At 34.1% G+C, this 23,572-nt stretch overlaps 1 long non-coding RNA gene across 1 annotated transcript; it reads right to left on the bottom strand.

Moving 5' to 3' along the window:
* Positions 1-18,760: 18,760 nt before the first annotated feature.
* LOC143237878 (uncharacterized) lies at positions 18,761-22,100 on the bottom strand. The gene is made up of 2 exons (XR_013020310.1): positions 21,961-22,100; positions 18,761-21,347 (listed from the first exon to the last, which is right to left on the bottom strand). It is a non-coding gene; the product is annotated as an uncharacterized LOC143237878 (long non-coding RNA).
* Between the last annotated feature and the right edge of the window lie 1,472 nt (positions 22,101-23,572).

The following is a 23,572-nucleotide window of genomic DNA, read 5'->3' as shown; positions in this document are numbered from 1 at the left end:
TTGGCAGCATCACCATGTCACTGCAGTCCCTTCTGACCCATCTGGTCATGCAGAGTCTGACACCGCACCAACTTTACAATAGTTCTGTAACGTAGTTCCCAATCAAGAAGACTCCATTCGAAGACCGTCATATCTATATTTCATCTAGTGTTTGAGGATTACAATTTCCCAGATACCATTTCAACAGTCTGATGACACAGAAATCCACAGGTGCTGTATCTGACGAGTTGACTGGTACATTTTTTCAGTGGAATTAGAAAAATAACTATTTCATTCTCTAGTTGCTTGAGGTTTGCGACTGTTGAGAGGACATCACCTGGAAGCAGCTTTTGTACACGTGACTCGTCATTTTTCCATATGGAGATTGTATTTGACTATGTCGAGTATTATTGACGGTGGCACATGAAAAGCTTTTGCCACTAACTTTTGGACCTATTATCAGATGCGACACTTTGTTTACCATGTCTGTGGCATGGCCAGGTGGTTAACGCACTCAACTCGTAAAGTGAGGGTCGAGGGTTCGAATCCCCGTCACACTATACATGCTCGCCCCTTCAGCCGTGAGAGCGTTATAATGTGCCGACCAATCCCACTATTCGTTGGTAAAAGAGTAGCTCAAGAGTTGGCGGTGGGTGGTGATGACTAGCTGCCTTCCCTCTAGTCTTACACTGCTAAATTATGGACGGCTAGAGCCCTCGTGTAGCTTTGCGCGAAGTTCAAAACAAAGAAACAATCCTTTGTTTTGAGTACCATTAAAGAAAAGGGATATCTCTATCCTGAAAATGTTAATACATAGCCTAAACATATTTTTATGATGTGAGTGTATGAATATTTTAAATTTGATAGTACTGTTACAGACTTCTACCAAAAGCGTCACTCTACCCAAAAAACGCTATATAAAGTCAAAATGTAGTTCTGGTGGTACATGTTGATTTTCATAACTGAAGTTTGTTTTGATATAAACTACTCAATTCTCTGTGTAGTTAAATACATGTGATGTGTTAAACATATATTATGGCATCACGCGTAAATTATTTCATGCATGCTGTATAGTTGCACAAGTAACATGCACAAGCAGTGCTGTTGTTATGCAATAAGATAAAACTGGTCAGAATAACTAATGGTTCATATATAAATTAGAGTTGTGACTGTTAACAGGAGAAGATACAGTGTACCTCGGGGGTGAGGTTTTGCAGACATGAGTACTAGGACTTATTTTAATGCCAGTACTCAATATCATAATTTATTTAATCTGCTTTTCGTCAAACTCATATGCCTTTCATTGTTCTGACAGACAGCAACACATCATGACTCATAACCCACACAATCATTAAAAAATTTTTCAAGTGAACAAATAAATGACCTAACGACAATATTTCTTGTTGGCAACATTGTCATGAGGAGAAGTTACTTAGTAGCTTTAACATTAACTACTATTAAACCAATCGGATGGTTTCATTCTGCAGTGTGACTTGCATGTTTGGTAACTGATGATAAATAAAATCAAACATCACACTTTAATGACTTATGCATTGTGATTGTTATCTACCCCTGATATTAGTACGTAAAATATCATTTTTCATTTAGAAGAATGGGAATAAAAAATATATAAAAGATGTTTACAGTTATGAAAGTTTTAATTCATTTACCTATTTAATATATTTTTGATTTTTAAGACATTAAAATAACAGTTGTGTGTCTATTTTCTTACTTCTTTCAAACATACGGCCCGGCATGGCCAAGCGTGTTAAGGCGTGCGACTCGTAATCTGAGGGTCGCGGGTTCGCATCCCCGTCGCGCCAAACATGCTCGCCCTTTCAGCTGTGGGGGTGTTATAATATGACGGTCAATCCCACTATTCGTTGGTAGAAGAGCAGCCCAAGAATTGGCGGTGTGTGGTGATGACTAGCTGCCTCCTCTCTAGTCTTACACTGCTAAATTAGGACGGCTAGCGCAGATAGCCCTCTAGTAGCTTTGTGCGTAATTCAAAACAAATTCAAGTAAACTATTTTATAAATTACAAACATGAACAAAATCATTTTTTGCGTACACATTATAATACGAATACATTTTTATTGGGAATCTCATCTCCGGTGTAATCTGATATGTTCGTTGATGTCAGTAAATGTCGTAAACAGATATGTATAATTCTACAATTATAAGTAGAAACATTAATTGTTAACTCAGTTTCCAAATTATACTGTTAAATCTGTGTTACAAAATTTCCGCGAATTTTCTACAATTATAAAAAAAAAATTTCGGGTGTAATAATCAACAATACAAGTGTGTACGTAAACAATGATATATCGTTTATATTGCATAAGGTAAAGTTTCGAGAAACTCTCCTCAAAGTTAATCCGCTTACTGTAAACCCTTGATAAGTTATCAAAGGAGGTTCCAGACCAGATAGAAGACTCAATACTGTTTGTAAGTTTGTGAAACTTTTGTATATAGATCATTATTTGTAATAACCGTTATTGCAATTGTGTTATTGAGCGTATATTAATACATATTTATATTAAAAAAGAAAACTGTTTATACATATCGACATTAATTTAACATCTAAATCTAAATTATCATTTAAGTTTCAGTTTGAACTTATGATACGTAACATAATAAACTGGGGGCTCGTACGGGATTTATATCAGAGACAAAATTCGAAATAAATAAAAATTAATTTTATATTTATCAATTCCTATAATACAGTAAAACCTGTCTAAGCCGGAAACTTCACATGGAGGAAACCTGTTCAAGCTAGAAATATCAACATTTTGCAATATTATCATAAAATTTTTCTAGCAAAACGCTCTCTATATGGCTGAACCTGTGTAACGCAGACGGAAAACAATCTTTCACCTACCTCATCTATCAACAAGTAGGATTAGAACCTGAGTCAGGCGGAAAAAATGTTTTTGATTCGATATTAGTTTCTTATATAATTAATAATATTAATTAATAAGTTAAATTAAACAAAAGAATGAAACAAAAAATAGGTATATTTTATTTTTTCTAGATAATGCAACTTGTCACCCAAAAGTTCAACTTTGAAATATTTGTTTAGTCTATCTACCTCCAGGTACAACATCAGTTCTAGAGCCACTAAATAATGGAATTATACAGTGTAAGTCCCCCAGTGGCACAATGGTACGTTTGCGGACTTATACACTAAAAACAGGGTTTCGATACCCGTGGTGGGCAGAGCACAGATAGCCCATTGTGTAGCTTTGCGCTTAATTCCAAACAAACAAAATATACAGTAAATAAAATTGAAATACAGAAAACTGATGCTTCAGCACATTATTGCAAACATGGACGACTGTAAAAGAGCATCTGAAATGACCATGAAAATTGACTTGTTAGATGCAATTGCATTTTTAAGTCATTCAATAAAAAGCATAATAAAGTTCTTTTGAAACTGTGGATTTATTCTTGATAATGGCGGAGACTGTGTAGAAGTTGTTTGTTATGATGATTCTAGTGAAATCCAAACTTTGATTGAAAAGATTGATGCAGATGATTCTGTGAATGCAGAAAGTTTTGTGAACGTTAAAAAGAATGTTTTAACAGAAACTAATGAAATTGATTTAAAATATATAATAGAATAACAAGATGGTAACAGTGTGAGAGATTCAGAAGATGAACAAAATGGAAAAGACATTGAGGAAACAGAAATTCCTACTTCATTGCAAGTGTTAAGTTATATTAACACTATCAAACTCTATGCAAAAATGAAAGGAAAAATGAACTTCATGAAAAGGCCGTAGAATTGGTGTTCTGTTTTAACTGCATGAGAAAGCCCATTAAAATAACGAAACAGTTGAAACTGGACACCTTCTTCAAATAAATTTGATCAAGATTTTGTATACTTATGTATATTTTGAATGTATATTTTAGTTCTTATTCTAATAAATATTGCACAAACAGTATAATAACTTTATTCACAAATGTCTTACTTCCCTTGAATAAAGCAAGTATAACGTTCAGCTTAAAAATTATATATAATTCACTGTGTCACTGTGTCGGTATTTGGGTATTGATGTTGTTAAATACCCAGGAGGGTCAGGTACATTTGACCTCTTCCTTCCTCCCGAACGATTATAGCGTCTGTCTTTAGGGTTTTTTTGTGTTTTTTTTAAGCTTTGGGCCAGAGTAAAAGTATAACATCATACTCAGGCCCATTTCAGGGCTCAGTCCATGCATGGACGAACAAGAAGTTTTTTTTTTTCCTTTTATTATTTCTATTGTTTTTTTTTCTTCTTTTTTATTTTTTGTATTTTCATATATATATATATTTTTTGTATTTTTCTCCTTTTTCTCGATAGAGAGAATTCTACTACTACTTGTAGTAACACACACACGCACAAAAAAGTAATAATAATTATTATTACTCAATACTTGAATAATAATTCAAAAAGAGAGGGAAAATGATTAAAAAAAGAAAATAATAATTATAATAATAAAAAGAAACAAGGTCTAAGTGTCTAGTGCATAGTGGCCAGCTTGTGTTACATTTCTTAAATATATGTTAAAAGGGGAGAGGTATTTAGGACCATTTACATCATGTACGTGATATCTGTCGAGATCACACATTAAGTCATTTTTATGCCAATTCTTATTGAAATATTTTAGAGAATTATGCAAGAGTCTTTCAGATATTGTGTCTATGTTTGCATACTTGTGCATGAATGTGGTTGAGGTGCTACGTGGTACTTTATATGCTGAAGTTAGTACTGAATTTTGTATACGTTGAAGTTTCTGTACATGTGTGGGTGCTATGTTAATCCAGGCAGGTGATGCATATTCTATTGTTGGTCTAATGTACGTTTTGTAGATTTTAAGTATGTTGTCTGGTGATGTTCCTTGGATTTTACCTGAAAGACTTCTTGCATAGTTTGCTCTTTTCCAGATTCGTATCAGTACATTTTTAATATGTGGTAACCACGTTAATTTTGAATCATAGGTTAGACCTAGAAATTTAGCAGAAGTAGCAGTCAGTAAAAGTGATCCATTCATATAGAGTTTTGGTGGATCTTTTTTCAGCTTATTCAGTCTGCTGAATAATATGACTTGGGTTTTTGGAATATTGATTTTGATTCTGTATTTCTGGCAGTATTCTTCGATGTTATTTAGGACTGGTTGTAGGTTCGTTGCTGCTATTGACGGAGTGGGGGCACTTTTCCAGACTGCTACATCGTCAGCGAACTGTGATGCATAACCTAAATTTAGGTCCGACAGAGGCATATTACTCACGTACATGATAAATAATATAGAACTAACAACCCCTCCCTGCGGGACTCCTGCTTCGGGTGAAAAGGACCCTGAGTGGGCCCCATTTACATTTACTTTACACATTCTGTTATCTAGGAAGTTGGACAGCCAGCGAATAGTTTCCTGGGGTAATGCCATTTCAAGTAATCTATGACGTAATCCATTATGCCACACTGTGTCAAATGCTTTCTCAATGTCGAGAAAGCAAGCTACAGTGCATTTGTTTTTTGTTGAAACTGTCGGTAATTAATTCTGTAAGCCGAATCAGGTGGTCTGTAGTTTGGCGGTTTTTTCGAAATCCGTTTTGAATTTCTGGTAATTTTGAATTTTCTTCTAAGTAAACTGACAGACGATTACTAATTATCCTCTCTAATACAACTGGTTAAGCTAATCGGGCGGTAGTTGTTTGGTTTATTCGCTGGCTTTCCTTCTTTCTGGAACATTAATACAGGTAAACATCGATATAAAACGCATCGATAAAGCGCGATAATCAGTTGGGCACGATGGGGTCTTAGGCCCCAAATTTTTTGGGGTTTCTACAGAGGCCGCCGCTTAATATTACCACTGCTTAATGTAATCAGCCGGTTAATGTGATCAAAAATCAAAAACCAAATCCACTTCAATCTTTTTTGTATGGTTTTCACGCCGCATATTGTGATCAAACCCCGGCCTGCATGTAATAATTCCTGGCGCTGTCAACTGCAGTAAAGTACATAATCTGCCAGTCATAGGATAGCTCTCAGTGCGTAGGCAAGAAGTATCAAAACTTTATTTTCATTAAAACCACAAGTCATCCTTGATCGACCAATGGATGACGAAGGATGAGTCATATACACTCATACACCAGTGACAGTGGTATAAAGTGCTGCAAACGATAGCGTCAATGTTGAAACCATATAAATTTCTAAGAAACAGCTCGCTCCCCAGAAGCTTTCAGACGAAATAGTTTCTTGGAAATCTGTGACGTCAGCTATTCCCTTTTATTCTAATATCGCCGAATAACTGAAAGGTCTTGTAACACCATCTCGTAGGCAGAATTCGTCGACCGAATCAATTTTGTCGTGAGTGAATGGGATAGTGACCATCCGGTGGCGACAGACTGCGATTTTCATATTTTTTCAACATACAGCGTATTTATACCCATGGAGAAGAGAGGCACCAAAAAGGAATGCTTACACAGTACAAGAGAAGATACAGATTGTGCAGCGAATCCGGAACGGGGAAGCAAGGACCAAGATTATGAAAGAAATAGGAGTTCCAGAGTCTACACTTTGAGGTTGGCTGAAGAATGAAGATCAACTGAGAGAATTCTGCAACCAGGTAAACAGAATGACAGGACTACAGAGGAAGAAAGCCAAGACCCAGCCACCCCTCACAGATGAAGAGATCCAGAAAGCAATAGAGAACCCAGCGGCAGCACCCACAGATTTTACCACTCCAGATGAAGAAGAAGATGATGACCCCATTCCAGAAGAACTCAGGAATTGCATCACCTCAACTCAGGCAGTACAGTACACAGAACAACTTCTATATTGGGCAGAACACCACAATCTAGGAATTTGCAAGATACTACAGATCCAGGACCTAATGAGAACTGCGAAGAGAGGATCTTGAACCAAGGAGGAAGACAACAGACACTTTGGAGGCTTTTGAAAGAAAGAAGACGACTGAGTAACTATAAATTTGTGCATTTCAACTTGTTTTATGTGCTTACTATATTTTATTGTTATTAAATTTTTTGAAAAATCCGTTTTTGTTTCAGTACTGAATTCGTATTTTAAACTTTGCCATGACATTTTTTTATCTGGTAATTATTTGACTTCAGTTTGTACTTAGATTTTAATAATTAGTAAATAAATTATCAAAATTAATTACTATATGTATTAACTTTTAAAATTGAACTAATTTTAATCAGCGTCTAATAGTAAAAACGATCACATGATTGCTCTGACGGAACTACTTTCAGAATATCAGCCCCCATCAAAGTAATGAATTCGATAAATTTCTTTATAATTCTGCTTTTTACATTTAATTTCAGTCTTAAAATTGAGTTTAATAAATAAAAAAAAATAAAAAAATGCTATATCATTGGTGTAAGTAATTTTGTTTGTTTTTCTTTATTTCACTACAAAACGCGTAAATTTTGCATTATCGCTCACCCCGAGGGTCAAAAAAATATATAATCAAATCGGTATAAGGCGCAATCAGATACAACGCGGTCGAATTTTTTGGACCCCAACTAGCGCCTTATATCGATGTTTGACTGTATTATTGCTTCCTTCCAAGAAACGGGGATATATCCAGCTGATAGTGAGAGATTAAATAACGCTGTTAGGTGTTCATATAATCTCTGAGTGCCTTGTTTTAGGAGGATAGCTTGAATACCATCTTCTCCAGGGGCTTTGTTTTTTGTGTTGTTAATAGCAGTTACGACTTCTGTTACAGTGATATGTTTTATCAGTTGATGAGTGCTCCAGTCTTTTGTTTTTTCTTGGTGTGTAATATATGGTTATATATAATTAAGAAAACACATGTTCACTGTTTAAGCCGTAAATTTTACACGGTCACGTGCGATTCCGCCTTAGACATGTTTTACTGTATTTGATCAGACGAACTAAAAAAAAGGTATTATTGAAATACTCACCGATAATGAATTGTTGCCTGAGAAAATATTAGGGGAAAATTTTAGTGCAAAACTTTTGCGTATAGGTCGTTATTTGTAATAACCGTTATTGTAATTGTACTATTAAATGTATATTAATATATATTTCTATTAAAAAATAAAATTTTGTGTCAATCATGTTGGCAGGTGTTATAAATTGGATACATATCGATATTTATTTAACTTCAAAAGGTAAATTATCATTTAACTCAGTTTCAGACTATTTGAAATTGTAATACATATACATACATGTAGGTGTTTAAAAATATCACACTAGATATTTACAGACTTTTTCAGAAAAGATTTTGTTGAAATTGGTGCAGATATAAAATGTTCATTATTTCCATAGACATCGAACGAGAGACTCATATAGGCCAGCACATCCTTACGCTCCATAAATTTCTACAAGTTTACGATTTCCCTTACTTTAAGTGTGTGTTCAGCACATCGTAATCACTCAGTGTAAACAAACAACGATTCTGAAAGTAACTTGGGAACCGGAAATAAAGAGTCTAATAAATGTGGTAAAGATACTAACATGAAAACAGGTCATATCAGTGGCCATGAAATTATTTCCTTTTTTAATTACTTTTTCTTGCATGTATTTGTTATTTCCATCATATCCTGGTCAAACTGAGTCAAAATAGAACCAAAGTGACGCTTTAATTGTTAAAACTTTCTTGGTGGGAAATTACCAAACGCCTAATTCCCAACTGTCTTCACTAGGTAGAGTTGTTAAATATATGATTTATTATAATCCACACACTTTTGACCAGATGAAACTTTGTAGAACTGCCTGTTGTGGAGACACAAGTGAAAAGGACGACGTTTGGAAAGTTTTCCGTTCCGCCTTTCATCTACAGGTCAGTGTGTGTTTCAATTATTTATTAGGTATTTAGGTTAAATTATTATTTCTTACCCCCGAAGGGGGACGGTCAGAAATACTTGTTTCTCTTCATCCCACATGCGGCTGAAGTTAGGTTAGCGCATAATTTGAAAATTATTAACTGAACTGGAGTAGTAGTAATAATTACCTTGATTTTCGTTGATAGGTTTATGGTCTCTGTGGTGCGAGTCGGTCATAGCTGTGAAAAGTGCTCGGTAACCTGGAAAGCGTGTAATGAGCCAGACGAAAACCTTCAGCGACAATCTCGAAAATGAATGTAAGCGTAGTTGTGGTCATGATGGAACGAGCAGGGAGATGCAAAGCCAGCACGACGGCACAAGTAACATACATGACTGTAGTTCACGTGAATTTAGACTCTTATAGATGGACCTCTTTACAGGGCTGGGATCAACAGATCCAATGAAACAGAAATTTTGCTGTGGGGGGAAACGGGAGTACCCCGAGAAAACCCACTTTCACTGGTGGGGCACCGAATAAAAATGCTCTGACCATGCCCGGAAGCAAGCTGAAGGGAGGAAGATACAAGGATTAACAAATACTAATATAAATTAACTGGGGTACATACCAAACACCAAAGACTAGTGTTAGAAGAGACTGGACGGGTGTAGAGAGTCGGTGAGGCTAGGTTCAAGAAGAACGTCGTTGGTAGCGCTACATGGTGAGATCAATACCAGCCTTTTGTTGGAGAACCGTCTGAAGTTTCTAGGAGAATATGTGGACGTTGTAACCGGTAGAGTTGGCTGGTTTTCTTGTTGAAGTTTACTAAAGGCTCTGGTGAGTTGCTTATTGTCTACTTCAGTCTGGATTGCTTGATGATTGTTGGCAATATTGGTTTGAGTTTCGTCGTTTATTGTACGGAAATATTCGGTAAAGGTTGAGGCGTCGCACGCATTGATATTTAGAGTTGTAGTCTGACTGTTCTGTGATATTTTGCTTTAGAAGTCAGTTTAAGTACTTTTCCTTGTTAAGTGGTGGGTCGGTGAATGGCTTTGGTGAGTCGTCAATTGATGGAGTATTTTGTGGTTAACTGGTGGTTTGGGTGTCCTTGGCTTTATTGAGCGACGGTGAGGGCGTTCGGCACTGAAATGAAATATATGATAATAATATCCGTTGCGTAAAATGGTGTCGGCACTGTGCTTGGTAGTCATACAAACCCTCCAGACAACATAGACAATCAACAGTCAACCGCTAAGTCCAGAACTAGCCAGATAGAACACGAAAGCAGATTCATGCAATTCTACATTGACGCCACCAACTTCCACTGCCAGCAACACCTCAAGACTCACTAATCCACAGAAGACATGCGATAGCTCTTGCCAGATCTGCTAGCTTCACGTAATACAACCACCAGCCAAACTCAGACAATTCAAGTTACGACTACCGACAGCGTCAGTTCAAACAGAGAACCAGTTCACAAACACTCAGAAGGCACAAACTAAAATTACAAGAAGAAACAAACCATCCCAGACCGATGAAGAACAATACACCAAAGAAGAACATCCAGTCGACTCACCTCCACCCTCACGACTTTCCCCATCACCTCTGGGCATCAGATGTGAACGCAGTTCAACCTGAAGTTCCTCCCTGCTTTACAAGATCACAGCCCAGCAGTTTTCCAAGTCACCATCCAGTTAGTTACTTCTACATTCTTGCTTTAAGCCACTTGTGTTCTATTTCAATATGTATCAATAACCTTGATTTTCTTTCCAGCTACTTCCGGGCACGGTCTAGGTAGATTATTCAGCGCCTGTCCTGTGAAAGTGGGTTTTCTCGGGGTACTCCCGTTTCCCCCTACACCTAAATCTCAGGCATTGGATCTTTATATCCCGGCCAATGCAACTTCCTTGTCCAACCCCGAATCGTGCCGTTTGAGTTGATGTTTCGTCTCGTCTGCCTTTAGGCTTTTTTGAGTACGGGCTCCGGCTTGGCCTACGTCCCTTGTGCCGCCTTTGTGTCGCTCAGCGTTCTAACCTGACATTTTCATTCTGCCCGAATGAAAAAGCCAAATTAAAATACAGGAAAAACTCCAACGTAAAGTTAAATAATCTTCCACGAGCGGGTACGAAGAGGAACTACAACGTTCCTGAACACCCCTGTTGGGTAGAGGATTCCTCAGACTTCTCTCTCCCTAAACTAAACCCCTGCCAAGGTTTCGTTTCTTGTCTTCCAGAATTTTGTGTTTTCATGAGTCTTGTGCTATCTTTATGAGGAACAAAACAGTCTGTCGTTTCCTGACATACTCATCAACAAACAAGCAAGACAACCACAACTGTATACAGAAAACCCACCCATACGGACAAATACCTATACTTCCAGTCCTATCATCCAACCTCGATAAAACGTGTTATAATCCAATACCTAACCAAAAGAGCAGAAAACATTTGCAATAAGACATCCATCGACGAAGAACACCAAAAGATCATAGAGAATTTTAAACAGAATGGTTACACCTCCTCTTTCATCAAAAAACTTCTTAAAGAAGAACATGACAAAAATAAAAGATCAGAAATTCACGACCACTACCACCATTTACCTACCATATCTACAACATTTCAATGTAAAACTCAAACGCATAGTCAAGAAATTCAACATAGAAGTCCGGTGAAAATCATGCAATACCTTAAGGTCCATTCTGGTAAAAAACAAATACATGTTCACTGTCTAACCCGGAAAACCTGCTTAAGCCGGAAATTTTAGAAATTGTACTTGGTCTCGTGCGATTCCGCCTTAGGTTTTACTGTAGTTCTCACTGATAAACTAAACTTCAATAAGTGTTAATATTTCTTGTACATACGACACATCCAATATATCTTTCTTTGTCAAAACACAAGCTAATACATAATATTAACATACCTCTGTTAGAAGTTTAAAAAATACTATTACATAAATATAACCTTAACATTATGACTAGATTCATTTTCACGTTAAACACATATCATGAAAATTATGTAACGAACCCGCTTTAAATACAGTGTTAGATTGTTAAGTGTTAAATATGTGCTAAAACCTCCCTTACCATTAAAACTTGTGAGCTTGAGAATATGCGCATCAGTGATAGAAACGTGTTGCGTATTATAAAGTTTTATTTCTTACTGTAAAAGTTGTAACTAGAAATGAAAAAACAAAAACAACAAAAAACTTATAATCACTAAGTAAACTCAAAGCAACATTAAAAGTGGTTAATGTTTCCACACTATTTGACTAATCTCGTATTCTTTAAATATTGTCTTTAGTTGTTTATCTACAATTTAAATTTATTCAATAGCTAACTGAATAGCTTAGTTTGAAGACCTACATCTATTTTAATTTAGCCTAAATCCACATATTCTAATTTAACACGGCCTTAATGAATTGGTCAAGAACCAAAACATTCATCATTTCACGTTGATCATTGAAGTAAATTAATTAGTTTTATTTATTTATTTTTTGAATCTCGTGCAAATGTACTCGAGGGCTATCTGCGCTAGCCGTCCCTAATTTTGCAGTGTAAGACTAGAGGGAAGGAAGCTAGTCATCACCACCCATCGCCAACTCTTTTACCAACAAATAGTGGGATTGACCGTTACATTATAACGCTCTCACGGCTGAAAGGGCGAGCAAGTTTGGTGCGGCCGGGATAGATTAATTAGTAAAATATTTTGTAACCTTCGACAAATTCAAGTAAGGTTTCAGTCTTCTTTCTTTCTCTGCTCCTAACACCACCTGAGAAACTTCCTTCTGATATGACACTCCACAAATATATTTTATAAGACAATAAAACAATGCCTGATAGTCGTTACATTTCTATGTTAGAAGGTTAGTATAGCGGAGTTACTCATGTATATTTATTTTAATATCTATCCTTGTTTCATTTTAATATGTATTTAAAAATGCATGTAACTTATAGTGTTAAGTGTGTTGCAAAAGTCCCGCCGAAAGTCACAATTTGTAGAAGGTTCTCGAATGCAAGAATCAACAATGTGTACGAGGGCTGTTCAAAAAATACGCGGACTGTTTGAATTGCGCGGCTCCAGTTGGTTCCAGGGGAATCCGCTTGGTGTCGCTAGGTTCGCACAGATCAGCTGATTACGACGCCATTTCCCGATTGCAGATATCTTCATTTGTGTATTAGCTACGCGGTTTTAAGTGAAGTGCGATTTTTTTTCGTTTGGCGGATTTCAGAATGAATGGCCTGAAGGAGCAACGACTTGCTGTGAAATTTTGTGTTAAACTTGGAAAATCTGCGACTGAAACTTTTGCTATGCTTAACACGGCTTACGGTGATGTTGCTATGAAGCGTACGGCATGTTTCAAGTGGCATGAACGTTTTAAGGATGGTCGACAGTCCATTGAAGATGATGAGCGTCCTGGACGTCCTTCCACATCAACTGACGACCCACACGTCGACAAAATCAACACCCTGGTGCGGGCAAATCGACGTCTGACTGTCAGGGAGCTTGCTGAAGAGTGTGGGATATCAGTTGGATCTTGTTACGAGATTTTGACCAAAAAATTGAAGATGCACCGCGTTGCTGCGAAATTCAGCCCTCAGAACTCGTGAGTTTTTGGCCAAACACTCGATCACTGTTCTTCCCCACCCACCCTACTCACCTGACCTTGCTCCTTGCGATTTTTTCTTGTTCCCCAAACTCAAAAGACCCTTGAAAGGAAGAAGATTTGAGACGATTCCCGAGATTAAGGCAAATGTGACGAAGGAGCTGGAGGGCATTACAAAAGAAGCGTACCATGACTGTTTCAACAAGTGGAAACACCGTTGTGATAAGTGTGTGCGTTGGGGAGGAGAGTACTTTGAAGGGGTCCCAGACCTGTAACTTCTAAATAAAGTACATTTTGTTTTATGACGTCAGTCCGCGTATTTTTTGAACAGACCTCACATATCTAAATACCACTTTGCTCCTGAAAGGTTATAGAGTTTCATTTCTATCAAGACTTCTTGAACCATCGTGTTTTTCTAACATCATATATGTAAATAACAGTATTAATGCCAACTGAACATTTGAGCATTATGCCTTAAAGTTCAGAAATCGCAACACGCGGAAAATGTTTTACAATATTGTTGGTCTGCTCCACTTAGTATACTATAAGCCTTGAAAACAATAATTGTGATTAATGCTTATTAATGGGGAAAGAGCAGATAATTAACCGTGAACTTTATATATTTCGAACATTATAAACCGGTTAACTTCAGTGAATTAACTTCGGACATTGATATTTCTACGAGGATATTATGTATCTTCGTTGGTAATAACTCGTGTTTAAGCAGCGAGAGATGGCTTATCCGTTAAGTAAACTGTACCGATATCGACATAGAATTATTTTATTCATCTTGAACCGTCGATAAAATATTCAGTTCCAAACCAGCTATAAGGCTCAGTACTGTTTGTAAAACTTTTGTATATAAATCATTATTTGTAATAACTATTATTATAAATTGTGTTGTTGGTTTACATTAAAATATACTTGTGTTAATGAAAGATTACAGTGTGTACCGGTCACTGTGCTGGTAAATATCATAGATTTAATACATCTCGACATCTAATTAACTTCTAAATTAAATTTAAAATCTTACTCAGTTTCAGGCTGTTTGAAATTGTAACATAATAAATTGGAGGCTCCTCCGGGATAAATTATTACACTTAACATTACTTATTGTTATTAAAACTAGTCCTTTAAAACTTGCAGAAAGATGAACCTTGTTGTTTACAATTCCAACAACTCACAAATTATTTCCCAATGCACCTTTCTCTTAATTTGATTAATTAGTGGTGCAGTTGGAGTAGTCCAAAAATATACTGCAGTTTTAAGTAGCATAACAATTGCAGATCACATTGATTCTCCCAAAACATATTGAAATAGTTAATATCGTTTGAAGTTAGAATTCTTGAGTGGATACAAACAAAGAGATGCCACAGCTTTGATCGTTGCATTTGCCACTTGAATATACAAATGTTTTAAACTAGAATTGGTGTCTTTTTATACCTTTGTTTTTGCTTGTGATGTACTTCTGTAATTCTCTGGTTTTATTGTTATAATCTTTCTTCATACTTCGTCTCCACCTGGGACAGAGGTATATCTACGGATTTACAAAGCAAATCAGAAGTTCGATTCCTCTCCGTGAATACAGCAGATAGCTATAAGGAAACACACATGCCCTCTTCATTTATGTCCCTTTTTACCTCTTATGAATTTTCTCTGAAAATTTTCTGTAAACTGTTCGATCTTGCCTTTGATCTAATTCATTTCCCTTTATAATTACTTTGTAAACCTCGTGTTTTGTTCTTGTCATTTCCCTTTCTTTTTATCTTAGTTATTATTTAATTTACTACTAATTTTTCTTTTCTCCCCAATCTTCGTTTAATATTTGTTTCTTCCCATTAAACTTTTGTTGTTGCTTCAAGCACATTTTGAAGTTGAATCTTGGTTTTATTTTTTTTACCAAAATAACCACACTTCTGACACAAGTGTTTCAAAATTTATACTGCTAGGCGTGTACATTATTTTGGATTATTTAGTAAATAATAAAATGCACAGTTTAGTCCACTTAGTGATAATGAAATCTCTTTTCTACCACAAATTCTACAAATTAACTATTATTTACTGATAGGCCTAGCTTTACACTAAACGTTAATACAACTTCACTACTTTCTATCATCTGTTGTACACACAGTACGTTTTATTGTATTATCGAAACGCGAACTTATCGTTAGAAAACTGAATAAACTATCCAGTTGTTCTTGAATCGGTGTTGTTTCGCAAGACATTAGAAAAAAACGTGGTAATATAGAATAAACTGACACGTCTAAATGAAAACTTGTTCTAGTTGTGCGACGTTTCGAGCAGACACCCTTCATCACACAAAATAAACTAGAAAAGTTTTCATTTAAATTTTACCTTCACTTCCAAGCATCAAATATTCTATATTTCTCCAGTCTGACAAAAGTTTTAATTAAGATGAGTCAACTTATGCTTTATCATTTATCCAAACTAGTTTAATAACAGAAAATAAAAACCAAGCTTAAGTTAAAAAAACCTACTTGGTAATCAATCAGTTAACATTTACTTTAACCTAACTCGCGTTTGACTCAAAATGCTTCCTAATCTTTTAAAGAGGTTCTGAGTTGTTATTAGTCTAATCTGTCACACTACCTGTAAAATCCCTCAGGCCAAACACAAATATAAATGTCTAAATTTAATAAAAATAACCTAAAATACTTTTAAATTCTAGTTAATTCTTGATTACCTGCCCTATCTTAATGACTGTTTTTATGAGCATTTATCATAATTATTAGTAGTATTATACATATATAACGAAACAACTTTTCATATCCTAAGATAGCCTTTCATTAATCATAAATTTACATAACTTCCGTCCAGGGTACCTCAGCTAGTCTGTCTAATATACGAGGGCGACGGTTTTCCAGCATCCATTTTAACTGTTCAATCACATAGAAATTCCTAGACAAAGCACGAAAATTGTCAGAGATATGTGACAGTTGAATTGAAACTATGATTGGAAGCCTTGTCTTAATGAACCCATACTTTGCTTGCCTTACTTCCGTATAAATCCAGAATTTCTTTATGGTACAAGGTGTTTATAATATTGTTAGGTAATAAACAGGGTTCATCTCGACTTTTGTATCCATCTCCTGATAATAACTTACTCCAGGTGCAACATTCACAAATGATAATGGATCCATTTCAACAACGTTGTGAATTAATTTTCACAAGGCTTGTTATTTATCAATTTACATGCGCGTACAGCTATACGAGGGCTACCTGCACTATCCGTCGCTAATTTAGCAGTATTATCTGTGCTCTAACCGCTGGTATCAAAACCCAGTTTCTATCATTTGAAGCCCACAGACATACCGATGTGCCGCTGTGAGCCGGTACCAATGCATATACATTTTGTTACATATTATTCTCAAAAACAGTAAATTTTGGTGACATCACAATACCAATGCAACAGCAAAAAGAAAAACTGTAGTTCTGATGCACAAGTTCTTGTGCAACTTTATATTGGGTGTGGTTGTCAGGTAACGTATTTAAAGTTGCTTCAATATACAGTACTAACCAACTGTATTTTTAAGGCCTTTTTTAAAACTTCTGCACTAAAAACTGAAGATGTCAAAGGCAATTTAAGACGCTTTTAAGGTTTTCAAATAGCAGACCAAAAATCTTAATTATTAATTACAATTCCCTTCTATCATCCACAAAACATTTTTAATTGACATCACAGCAATAATAAATTATTGGCTACAATAAATCAACTACTTACAGTTATCGTTATAATTATCGCATTTTGTCTTCTAAATATTTTTGTAAACTCATGCAAGATAGTAACTAAACAAGACAACGGAAATACACTTCAATCAAAAATAACACCACGAAGAATCCCATGGTTTATGAATTGTTATTTAACAGAATGTATTTTCTGGTAACGTTTTTTTCCTCAACGGCATGGCAATAACTAACTACTCTGATGGTGAACTAGTTTTACTGTGTGGACGATATATCAACTCGCAACCTCCGTCAACAGATGTAAAAGTACTACAAGTTTTAGTTCCGAAATATTTTCATTTTTATAAATACACAAAGGTTTGAAATACAAATCTTAAAATATTTTAGGTCCATTAATTTTATAAACGACATGTGTATTTCCTTTTGTAAACGGTTTTATACTTAGTAAAGCATCGTTAATACCAGTTTTATTCTCAAATTGTTAATACGTAACGTACTCTTTTTGTCACCAAGTTTGTTTTTCAATTTCAAATCTCTGTAATGTCTACAAATAATGATCGCTATTGTTTGCCACTTTTCCGTATACTGATATTTTTGTTTTTTCTAACAAAGTTGACGAGGTTATATACGTGTGTGTGTACACACGCGCGCGCAAAACTTCTGTACGTTAATGAAGTTTTACACACAATTTGTTGTTAAATTATTCTATAACTTTTAATGACTCGATCACAAAACATGATAGATGCCACAAAGGTCTAGGTGTAGCAAGTGTTTGACGTATGTACATTATGAACCCGAGATTCAAGTTCGTGTCCACTTTATTGCAACAGTGCATTTTGGGTTCACCCATGGGTGAGAGAAAGAGTTGGCAGTGTTCTTTTGATAACTAGTTGTCTTCCATCCAGCCTTTCTGTACACATTTAGATAATGCCGTTCCAAATAACCACTGTGTAACTTTGTATAAAAAATTTGAAATGAATCAAAGAGAAACTGTAAACACCTAGAACACAGTAAAACACCTAGAACATAGTTGCAATTTTTATTTAAAGTATGTAATTAGACTAGGGTACAAGATTTTAGTGACTATTGTTAGTAACTAAACCAGAGAACTGATTCTTATTGTGTTTAAAGTTAAACTGAACCACAGTGTTAGAGTTTAGTGTTTTAAATAACTGACTATATCAGAATATCAGGTCTTTTAAGAGTTTAAATATTGTAACTTTTTCCAATTATCTTGTCACATTGTTTCTATTTTTATGAAGAAATAATAATTTTAGTAAAAAAAGCTGGAATTGATCGACCCACTTGAGTTCTCCAGCTTAAAAGGAAGGATGTAACATGAGTAGACATGTTTTCACCCAAAGATAAAATGAGAATTATCATATGATTGTACTTTTTACCATTCTCAGCTTTATTCCGGTTACAAACTGTAAACAACTGAAATACTTCAAGTATTGGATAAGCATACAATAACAATGCTTACCCTTTTTTAAAATTAATTTCATGACTATTTCATTTATTATATGAACTTTTTCCGAGATTTCTGCTATGTGATTCTCCTCTTCCAAACAGTTTATCAACTATCAAACTGAATGTTGTATGTCACCTAACTTTAAAAATTTCATTATCACTAACTGGAAAGCAATAACCATAGTATAAGTTGAAAAAGAAAAAGTAACACATTTAATATTTGGCCAATTTTAATTTTTTTAAAACTGAAACCTACAGAAAATAAATTAATATTACAAACTAATGAATTATCATCCACTTATTATGTTATTAAATACAAACTGTATATAACTTTGTCTATGCTTGGAAAAATCTACCTTAATTAGATAGTTGATAAAATTTTTCAACATTTTAACTTCAGCAACAAGTTAGTAATCTTTAATTTCTGCCTTTTATTTTAAACTGATTAAATTAATTCTCATAAGGTGTTCATAAAACATACACTGCATACAATTCATTTATGCATGGTACAATCTCATACAAAAAAAACAGCAGACCTTAATGAGATCATTAATGAATCTTGTTTCCAATTTTATCTCCCTGTTTTAAGAATTAAACAAAGTTACTATTTCACTATGTTAACTCATTTTTTTACTTTAAGATTAACAATTACATTTTCATATTGTAACAGTGCAAAACCTAGCTTGGATTAATTTATTTTCAAATATTTAAATAAAAAAGACTGTCATTTTACATTCCCAAAACTACCATAAAAACTAACCTTGGTCATGAATATTTCTGCTCTAATTTTTTGACAATTTATCTATTTTGTTTGTAAACCTGAAAATCCACATTGTCTAGGCCTAATTATGGTCAACATCTTATAGTATTTTCATTTCTGGTTTACAGAAGCAAACAAATGACATCCTATTTAAACTGAAGTGGGATAACTGTCCTAATATGTTTGTGGAGAAAAGGAAAATAATTAAACCTCACACTTTTCAGTGTGCAAGGGAGTGGTTCACTTGGAGAATTGTTTGAGAACAAACAATTACCTTTGAATACTGAGTGCTATTTTCAATATCTCATCAAATATTTAACAATTTCACAATTGTAAATTCATCTTCTTGAGCTATTGTATATGACAAAGTTGTTTAAAAATGTGAAATTTCATGTGACAAGACCAGAAACATCAAGGCCTACTGTTCAACTTCATGAAAGAAGCATAAACTTATTTACATTTAAATGAAAAAAAAATTCAGAAATTTAACAAAAGAAAAAGTTTTTTTGTTGTCTCAGGATTTTTGTCAAATATCAATAGTTTTTCAGCATAGCCTAACTGTTGAGTTTTGTGATTGAAATCTTGAAAGCAGAAGAGCTTACAAAGTATATAGTCCAATAATTTTTTTTAAACATGAGAGAACAATAACTAGAACAAATATATAAAGTATTAACTACATTTGAAAAACTTCCATATTCTGAAGAATAAATATTTAAGTGATCAAAAATTTCAACTGTAAATAAAAAAGGGGTCATCACCAGTAAACTCAATTTTAATTTCTAGTCTGACCTTCAGTAATTTTATAACTTTGCTAACCATATCCTATTGTTGAGCTAATGTGTTAGTGTTTACATCTTTACCATGCGCTTTTCACTGAATGTAAAATCACTGCCACATGCTTTCCACACATAGTATGCTATAATGTATTACAGTATAGATGAGGATTAAGAAAGCTTCACACACTTACCCTAAAAGACAAGATAAAATTTTAAGATATATTCAATATATCTGAGAGTGTTGATTTAGTTTTTGAACATATCCCCCACCCCATATTCTTTATGAAGTTTAAAACACCAACATGTTTAAAAACTTCCCAATACACTCATAGTCCTTACTGAATTTCCATAGAGGAAAAGTCTTTTTTTTTAAATATTAATTACCAGTGCAAAGTTATGTTCTAAATATTTTTATTTGTTTTACATGAAAATTTAGGTATATTTTCTTAAGTAATATAGTAGCCAACAATATGATTTTGAAACGAATGGTAATACCATGTTACAAAGTTGTATTGAAAAGATTATTGTACACACTGTGGCAACAACTTCTAAACTGAAGTCAGGATAATATTTTACATAAAACAAACCTCATGACTGGTTAATGCTTCTATTCACAGAAATATATCTGTAAAAATACATAGTCTAAATATAAACTAAATAGTGTCACATGCCAAAAACCATATCTATAAGTAATGTATTTAGCAATGTTTTGGGTTTTATTGAAAACAATGAAACTAAATCAATCTATAATGAAAACAACAGAGTATTGACTCTCCAAAGCTGCTGCAAAAATTAGCATTTAGATCATCACAGAAGTTGAAAGTAAGAGAAATTAATTTATCCCAACAATAGTAGCACATACAAAAGCAAAATCTCCAAAGCAAATTCCTAAAAATAGTCACATTGTTTTTGAGTAAATACATCCTTGTACTTTATACACATAAATTTCATTACAACAGTGTGTCTCAGCATTATTTCACAAGCCTCAAGGAATGTTGCTAGAGCTTTTGTACAATTGACCCAACAAATCACTATCAAGTAACAAAACAAAACATAATTGGTATAACTGATCTATTACACACTAGAAGTGGATTAGAAGAGGTTGATTTTTCTTAGCTTCAGAAACATCATCACAACAGTTTACACAGTGAAGAATTGAATCTACTAAAGTTTTGCTAACAGTGACAATACTGATGCTACTACACTGGTTTATAGGTTCTATTCATCTCCTTGTGTTCCTCGAACTGGTCCTTGGTTAATTTGCTGTTAAAAAAACAGTGTTACACTCACTGTATTGTCTTATGTAACTACCAAAGTACACACCTATTTGTTGTTTTTCAAAATACTTAGAAAAAGTCTGTAATGTTAGCACTGAACAATAAACATTAATAAATACACACTGAAAAAATTAAAAATAACAACATAATAACCTGAAAAGAAAAGAATCTAACAAATAATAATTGTAAATACTTGTAATAATTAAATGTATTACAATTAACCATAATTATACAGTTAAAGTAAAAAATTAGGTGCAAGTATACTTTCATGGTAACTTGAGTTTGGTTCTTTCTTTAAACCTAATACCAAAATACACAAACCTTTACAAGTTTGACAACACTCACATACACAAGCATATACAAACACTATATGTGTATTTGTGTTTGGCATCAACTGATAAACTTGCTTCTGGCTAGAAGGAAAACATAGCATTTGCTTGAACCATCATCAAGTAAATAAAAAACAAAACTAAAGATTCTTAAGGTGACTTATCTCCAAAAGTGTAATTTCTTTCCTATGTCACCTTCATATTTTTGTATTTTTTCATATGTAACAGTAAATATTTATAAAAAACTTTTAAGTTACCAACAGACTTTACCTGATCCAGTTCTTTCTTAGTTTTATCTTCAAGTTCCCTGATGTCTTCCATTGTTAAGCCATGCCACTGGTCTAACCAACAAAAAACCTGCCGGTGAAAGTTGAGAAAAATCCGTCTCTCGCTCTATAAAACAAGTTAGTAATATCTAAGTCAAGTTAAAAATCACTACTTTGTAGTACAATTAGAGATAACAAATAATCTGTTTAGTGTGGGTATTATTAATTAATTTTGTGATTAAATATTTCATGACTGTTTAGTCTTTTCATAACAAGATAAAAGCAATTATTTTAAAGGCAATATTTATGACAAGTTTGGTTACATAACTCAGTAAGATTTGCACACTGTATTTATAATTCACTGATGTTGAGGCTGTTGAATGTCATGTACAATCCACTGATGTAGAGGATATAGAGATCTCTGGAAGGCCAAAGTGATACACATATAAATAGTAGCAAGCAGACACAAAAAATAGCAGAAGAGAGTAAAGGAAAAGTTTGATTAAAAAAGTTAAATGCACAGTTAATCATCATAGGAGTGAGATTAACAATTTCATAAGAGATAAAGAAAATAAGTTGCCTCATCAAAGTGTGTTCTAAAGCAATTAAACAATCCTGATTGGACTTTGACAAAAGGCAGACAATCAGTGAAAATACTAAAGAGGAGCAGATGATTTTATAAGTATAGAATACAATGCCAGTAATTCAACAACAATGTAAAGTGAACTACACTCAGATAGTCTGGTGACAGAAATAGAGAAAAATAGTTTAGCTTGTCAACTGAATTCTAAAGCAATTGAATAGACCTAAAATTGATGTTTGACTAGAAAAGAAGAGAACTTTAAAGTGTTAAGATATAACTATGATATTCATAGTTTAACAAATTCTTGCATGCATGTTTGTTGGTTGGTTTGATGTTTTATGGCAAAAAGCAACTAGGTTATCTGTGCCAAACACTTGGTAAAAAGTTAAAATTAAAGTAAAATTATTAAAATTCATAAAAGGAAATTAAGGTAAAATAAAGTTTAATTTTTGAATTAAAAACATAAATATCATTAAATCCAATTTTTATATCTAGTCTAAAGAGGTAAGAGAAGAACTACAGTAATACAAGTTGCAAAAGACTTTCTGTAACATAACTGTAATTATTATGATTCACCAGGAAGAGTAACAGGTAAGTTCAAACATCAGAGTTAGTCACCTGAAGTTGGCCTTTCCAGCCTTGGTTCAGAGTTATTTGGCATTATGGCCATTTTCTAATTTAAATTGGCCAAGATGTACTTTGATTCTTAAAAGGGAATCACATTAAGAAAAAGTTTTAAGGTATAAATTAAAAAAAACTTAAATAGCATTAAAAAGATTAATGGCTTTTAAAAACTAAAAACATTTCTAAGGTGGACAGTGTCACCATTGCCAATAACACTGTCTAATGTTACGGATAAACCTTGGGACAAAACATGTTTAAAATGGTGCCATCATTGAGAGTCGTAACAATGAAAAAGACAGTAAAATGTGGCTTATTGTTACCTGAGTGTTATACAAACAACACATTGGTGCATTGGTCCCAGATAAAAGAAAACAATGAGTTAAAAACTGTGACCAATGCATAGCCTAGT

This window comes from Tachypleus tridentatus, chromosome 13, assembly GCF_004210375.1.
Source record: "Tachypleus tridentatus isolate NWPU-2018 chromosome 13, ASM421037v1, whole genome shotgun sequence".
Taxonomy (NCBI): Eukaryota; Metazoa; Arthropoda; class Merostomata; order Xiphosura; family Limulidae; genus Tachypleus; species Tachypleus tridentatus.
Note: the sequence above shows the minus strand (reverse complement) of the source record. Positions and strands in the feature narration are given on the sequence as shown.